Genomic DNA, 7,233 nt, shown 5'->3' on the forward strand with positions numbered 1-7,233 from the left:
TTCCAAACAACACCGCAGCTCCTTTGAGTATTGATCAATGTGTGAACCTGGGTAAGAATTCTATTTTTTTTCTTCCTTCTGCAAATATTTTAGTTTTACTTTTCAACCAGAGGTTGGAGTTCATTCTCATGGATGAACTCTGGCTACAGTATAGAAGTTGGACTTCATTATGGAATGAACTCTGACTTTTCAAGCAGAGGTTGGAGTTCATTCTCACAGATGAACTCTGGCTACAAATGTAGAAGTTGGAGTTCATTCTTTTGAATGAAGGTGTATACCATGTTTGATGAATAATACCATGTTTGTTGGACTTCATTTCTAGAATGAAGTCTAGAAAAATTGTACTGAAAATTGTTGTTTGAGTTCATTCTTCTGAATGAAGATGTATACCGTGTTCTATGAGTTCCTTCTTTATAATGAAGGTGTATACCAAGTTACCTATTTGATGTTTGCTGGACTTCATTTCTAGAATGAAGTCTAGAAAAATTGTAAAGAGCTCATTCCTATAGTGAACCATGTTTCTCTTTTGATGTTTGCTGGACTTCATTTTATAGAATGAAGTTAGTAGATCTATATGATGATGTTGTAGAATGAAGTTAGATTTATTTATGAGTTCATTCTTTAGAATGAAGGTGTATATTTGTTTGATTTATGCTTCTTGAATTATTTGTAAAAACAAGTGACACAGATGATATATTAGATAGAAAAGAGCATGTGAGTCTGCAGTTTATTGATGACAAGAATGAGAAGAATGAGAATTTGAATGATGAAGAAGCTGACACCGTCATCAAAGCTACACTAAAGGCGATCAATAATGACTGTAGTCCTCCTAGTTTCTTGATTGGGATGACATAGTACCAGCCCACCCCTGTGTCACAAGAAGCAACTGGAGTGGTTACTAGGTCAAATAAAGCAAAGACAACTGCCGCAGATGTGGAAACAGTTTCGCAAATAGTTGCAGAACTGAATGAAATAGGCCTTGGTTCATCGATGGAACAGACTCAGAAGACCCCTGTGAAAGTAGTACCGGAAGAAACTAGTAGAATGGCTACTAGATCAAACAAACCAGTGAAACCAATAGGGGATGAATTCATATCAGGATCAGATTACAGTTTAAAGAAAACAAGATTTAGACTTATGTTGAACAAAGAAAAGAAGGTAGTGGCAAAGGTACCACCTCAAGTTGATAGAGATAAAGAAGTGAAGAAGAAGAATGTACCACATGCGCAGCAAGAGATAAAGAAGAACCATGTTGGTAAGAGGAAAAGAGGATCCGAGCCTGCAAATATTCAGGGAGAAACACCACAGGCGCAACAAGAACATCAGATTCAAGAAGCAGCAGCACAGGCTCCTCGAAGATTAAGACAAGAAATCAAGCCAAATCTACCAGAACTGAGAGGATCTCCTTTGTACCACAGATTTGATAATGATGCGCCGGCGGTATTTGGTGATTTCTTCGGCAAAGCTATGACTACGTATGTTTCTATTACTAATTCTTTATATGTTTCTCTTCAATAATTCTTTTTTGGTATAAACTTTTGACAGTTCATTTTTTCTTTTTATTTTTGCAATCAAGCAGCTTGGAAAGCAGAGAATCACAAGAAAATTCTAATTTCAGTTCAAGGGAGTGAAATCGTTTCTCTGTTGTTCAATGATTACTTGGATACCACCTTGATGGATTACTATATATACAAAAAGTATAAAGCTGCAAACAACGATAGAATGCTCAATGATAGCGAGGACAGTGAGACTCGAAGAAAGTATATCAACTTCGAGATTATGAATTCAACAGCATTCGTAAGTGTGTTTCTTCCTATCCATTGATAAAAAGTGAACTGTTTGCTTGCAGTTTGTCTGATTTAGAGAAAAATGCATGCCTATGAAGGTTATTTTGATTTTTATCTATTTGAACTGTATAATGAACTGTATAATCCAACATGCATAGAATGAGAACTGCTTATCTAATTCATTTCTCTTTTTGTTTTTCAGACATTTTTTGCGTGGCACAATGAACTTAAGAGAACATAAGAAGTTAATCAGTTTATAAAAAGCATGCCTGAAAAAACCGAAAAGCTGCTCATTCCTATGAATACTGACCCACACAGTGGTAATGCAAAATCAAAAGGGTCACTAAGTGAACACTGACATCTGCTGGTTTTTGACGTCGGCAACTACACATGGAAGCATTACAACTCCATCAAAAAGGGAGAGCTTGGTAAGCAACGCAAAGCTGAAGCAAACAGAATGGCTATGTACTGCATGAAACACATCAACTTGTGGCTACAAGCTCATGGTAGGGCGAGGTGCAGCAACGTCAACTTTGAAAATCTGCCAGGAGTGTCAGATCAAGGAGCATATCCAGATTGCCTGTTGTACACCTGCTATTGGATCAAGAGAAGTGTCAAGCCAACCATAAACAAGTCACAGAGTGTGCTGAAGAAAGATGACATGATAGAGAAGATGCAAGCAAGAAGAGTTGGGATGGCCTACAAACTTCTTACTGCATCAGGGGATGAAGAGAGCTGGGGTGAATTTTCCAACTCAGAATACCTTAGCAATTGCTTACTTGGAACAAATTAAACAGATGATAGGGTGTAGAATACATCCTATTTATTATCTATTTTTTTATGCTTTCTCTGTTATTTTTCTTGTAAATCATGTATTTTACGCATGTTTTTGAGTTATTAGGTATTTTGGAGTCGCACGGAGGAAAATAAGAAGAAATCACCCAATTTGTACGAAATGGGAAATATTGTCATTTCATAGGCGACTCATTTAATGAAGAATTTTCTAGACTCATGGGTTTGAATAATTGGGCTTGGATTTAGAAAGAGAAGATGGAAGATTTGAGAAAGACTTGGATTTGGAAGTTGAGATACAAAGGGAAAGTGGTGTTATTATGGAATGAGGATTCTATTCCTAAGAGGATTGCTAGGAAATTGAAGCCTATAAATAGAGAAGTTCTCTACACAATTTTTACACACCTTTTACACACACAACACTTCTCTTTTCTTTATTCTTTGTGTGATCTCCTTATCATGAGTAACTAATCCTATTAATTAAGGATGAATTCCTAGTTCTTAATATGTTTTGAGTTTTGTTTTAAATCTACTTTGAAGTTTTCACATGATTATCGTTTGTTTTTACTAATAGGAATGTTTATACATTCATGGTTGATTGATAGGTCGTTTATGATGCATACTAAATTGATTTGTTAATTGATCTAAAGCTAGTGAAAGTTAGGGGATAAGTAATCGTTTTCTTGACTCTTTACACAAGTAGCAAATACGAGACCTCGCGGAGGGATTCCTTGGAGCAATTGTGTGTGGAAACAACGTTAGCAAGTAAACCTTGAGCTAAGAGTCTAACTACTAATATCAACCTAATAAATTCATAAATCTTAATGCGTTTAACTAAATTACATCTTTAGTGAGCTACTACTAGGTGGTTTGGTGAATAGAATACGGTAGTCGAGAACTTCCATATCCAGTGATACTAGGGATTTAGGGGTTTAGCACTGAGCTAGCTGCTTTACCTACGGTTGGAGATAATCTGTGACTAATAACATGTGGATGAAAAACATAACTTGAATCATTATTTTACAATGAAGAAGGATTCCTTGATCTAATCTCTCTTATTGATTTTCCTTTATCTTTTAATTGCTTTGTTTATTTATTTTTCTTTATAAAATCTAAAACCAAAACCCCCCTTTGTGACATTATAAGACAACTAAAACCTCTTGCTCCTCGTGGGAACGATCCTTACTATCGCTATATTACTTGTTAATTAGTGAGAAAAATATTAATTAATTTGTTGTGGTTACGACATGCATTAAATTTTGGCGCCGCTGCCGGGGAGCAGCGGAGCAGCTTTAGTTGTTTTTATTTTTTGTTTTTAACTTTGTTTTATAGATTTTTTATTTCAGGTACCAGTTTTCCATGTACGGTGGACAAGAGCAAGCATATTACAACAATCAATACGGTTTTCAACCTCAACATTATGGCAACTTCCAACCATCTTTAGGATACAATCAAAACCAATCTTTTGGCTATGATCAATTTCCTACAAAACCTTATGGATATTATCATACATATCAACAACCTTGTAGTAGGTATGTAAGTCAAGCACCAAGGTGGGATAAGTCTACTTCTAAATGGCTTCATTCGAGTTGTATGCAGATTATGAAAGAACTGCAAGATATGCGACAAATACCAGACCAACTTGACCGTGATAAAAAGAACGTCGCACAAACCAATTTCTGCAACACTTTTTCTTATCCAACTCTGGATCGTAGTTATGATCATTCACCCATTCAAAGGGAAGAGTCCTGGGAAAGAGAACCTATTGTAGCCAACGGTGGTAAGTGTGTGAACGTCAAGAAACTTGCACAGAAATTATAAAAGTTGGAAGATGATGGAACCTCGGAAGAGCTTGTCGCAGAAATTAGTAGGACCATTCATATGGAACTTAAACGACGTTTGGACAAAGGTTATGAAACCGATGAAGATTCTTATTATGGTGAGTCTGAAAGTGAAGATGATTGTCTTGAAAAGGACCAACCTTTGGAGACTTTGATGATGCTAGTGCAGCCTACTCGAGCCTTGATCTTAATAATGATCAATCACCGATTCAAAAGGTAGGGCTTGAGGAAGATGCAATTAGTGCTTTTACATAATTCCTTAGGGAAAGAAATGAGTCCGCGGTAGTGTATGAGCGTTGCAACAATGAGGAAGTTATTCCAACTCCGGATCATAATAATGATCCTTCACTTATTCAAAAAGAGGAGATTGGGTGTGACTTACCTATTGTTATAAACGGTGTAACACCCTCACAAGATCTTACAATTTATACCGATAAAAATCATTTTAGTGAATGGCCCGATTCCGATGATGAGAATGTTGAAGAGATGATGCTAGAGGATGAAACCAAATTCATTGATTTTGTGGAAGACCCAATTGAACTTTCCAATGATTTTAATGATGCCGAGACTTTGGTTAAGGTAGAAAACGACGAAGAATGGTTGCAAGGTTTGATAGAGGACCACGATATACAAGAGGTAAGTAATTCACTTGAATTTTTTAAAGATGAAGAGGATTCCGTAATACAAGAAATTGTGCAAGGTTTGTCAAACCCTTTGCATATTGATTCTTCTCCTTTACCTCTTATTGGTTTGAATGTATGTGCTTCGAAAGTATTTTTGGATGATTTTGTTTCTAGATATCCACCATTGGAAACACTTGATGCTAACACTATGCAGGTTTGCCAAGAGAAATACATGGAAGTTCCCAAATTCTATGTTCTTTATACACTTCCGAGTGTGGACAAGAATAAGTGTGGGGGAAGTTTCTATCGAGCGATAATTTCACTATTGTTTTCTTGTGCTAACATTTGTATGGAGTTATTGTTTGCAAAACAGGTACTGTGGGTGGATTCCCAAATTTTCAGATTGTTAGTATATGGGGAGTGAATCTTACAAGAAGCCAAGTCGGGCCGTCGACTTTAAAACAAGCGCTAAATGGGTGTTTTATGTGTTTGTAGGTATTCTGGGGAAATAAACATTTTTGGAAAATTCGGCTCGAAAAATTGCTCGGGGCACCCCAGGAGGACATTTGTTATACAGACCCCAACTTTTTCTAAGGGGAACCCACGGCTATGTGTAGCCCATATTTGTCATTAGAACCCACTGGTTATTCGGCACCCAAGATGTTGGATAAGGGCACACCTTCTTCTTACTCGTGAAGAACATCTTTTGGAGGTAAAATAATATTTGAAAACTTGCGGAGTTTGCTGTTTTGAATTTGGGGGAGCTGTGGCGAGATTCAATCACTCCAATCGACTCATGCCAGCCTGTTACACTCACACATGACTAGTAAGTCCTTCAGATTCAAAAAACATGGGTTGAATACGTGGGTTTTCAACAAAACAGAGAGTACGTGTGCGGATGGAAATCACGGGATTACAACGATATAAACGAGTGCTACTCGTGTTTGGATAGATATTTGTCTATGCAGAAGCGTGGAGAGGTTAAGTAAGGAAGACTCGACAGCTGCAGACGCGTGAAGAATCAACAAAAGGAAATTATCCCATGAAAAATATTTGTTATTACTACGGAGATATTTGGGAATTATGAGGGAAGATTCTTGTCGTTTTGGAGTATAAAAAGGGTCTTCGGGTATCATAGAGGAGATAGAGAGGATTGGGAGCAGTTTCGAACATCACAGAATCATAAAAATCGAGTTACAGAGAATACCTTCCTGCTACTGCTGTGAAGAACACGAAGAACATAAGACGCACAAGAACTTTCGTTCATGCTACAGTGAAAAGACAGTCTTATTTTCTACAGTGACAACGACACTTTCTTTGTATCGATCTCTATAACAGTGGGCTTGCAACACCGGAGAAGTGTTGCAGTTTCCTGGTTTATTTAATTTCTATCCTTTTTATCATTTGTAAACACTTTTGAGCAATGAAATCAACTTTTGAGCGTGTTTCCATGATGAAGAGCTAAACCCATCCTCCAGGGCGATGGAGAAAGCCATTCTTCCAAAAGTTATGTGGTAAAGTTTATTTAAATTTATTTATGCAATTCTTTTATGATTATTTGCACCGAATGAAAATTGAGTAAATGATTTTTATTAATTAGTTGTGTTTTCTCTTGATGAAGTATGCTTAGTTTAGGGCTTTTGATACTTCATGCTCGCGATTAACAATTGATGTTTTGAAAATCTAATTCAGGCAATGATTAGAATCACAATTTCTTTTGATTGGAGTCATATTGTCTAGAATTGCATGATAAAAATTAACATTAATTCACATGAATTTTGGTGAATGGTGAAATCATGAACCCCGGTCTCTCTAATTATAGTCAGCTTTAATTTGCTTTATTTTATTTAGTCTTAAAATTTTAATCTGAAAGCACAATCTTCACAAGTCTTAACGAACTCTACTACTACAGCCACTGTAAAAATCCCATCACATAATCCTCAGGACCATCCAAATCTTCATAACTATTCTTGATCACAATTTGTCTTTATGCTAGTCTCATCTTAATAGCAAATTCCTCAGCTAACATCTTTGTTTGAGTAAGACCTTTTCTTGAAAATGGGTTGAGGACTACTATTAGCAGATAGATTGGGTGATGTGGAATTGGAGGGATAAGAGTTGTTAAGATTAGATGGGTGATTCTTATGGATGATATTGTTTGGAACTTCTTTCTTTTCCTCACATAGAGGT

The sequence above is a fragment of the Papaver somniferum genome, chromosome 6 (genome assembly GCF_003573695.1).
Source record: "Papaver somniferum cultivar HN1 chromosome 6, ASM357369v1, whole genome shotgun sequence".
Lineage (NCBI taxonomy): Eukaryota > Viridiplantae > Streptophyta > Magnoliopsida > Ranunculales > Papaveraceae > Papaver > Papaver somniferum.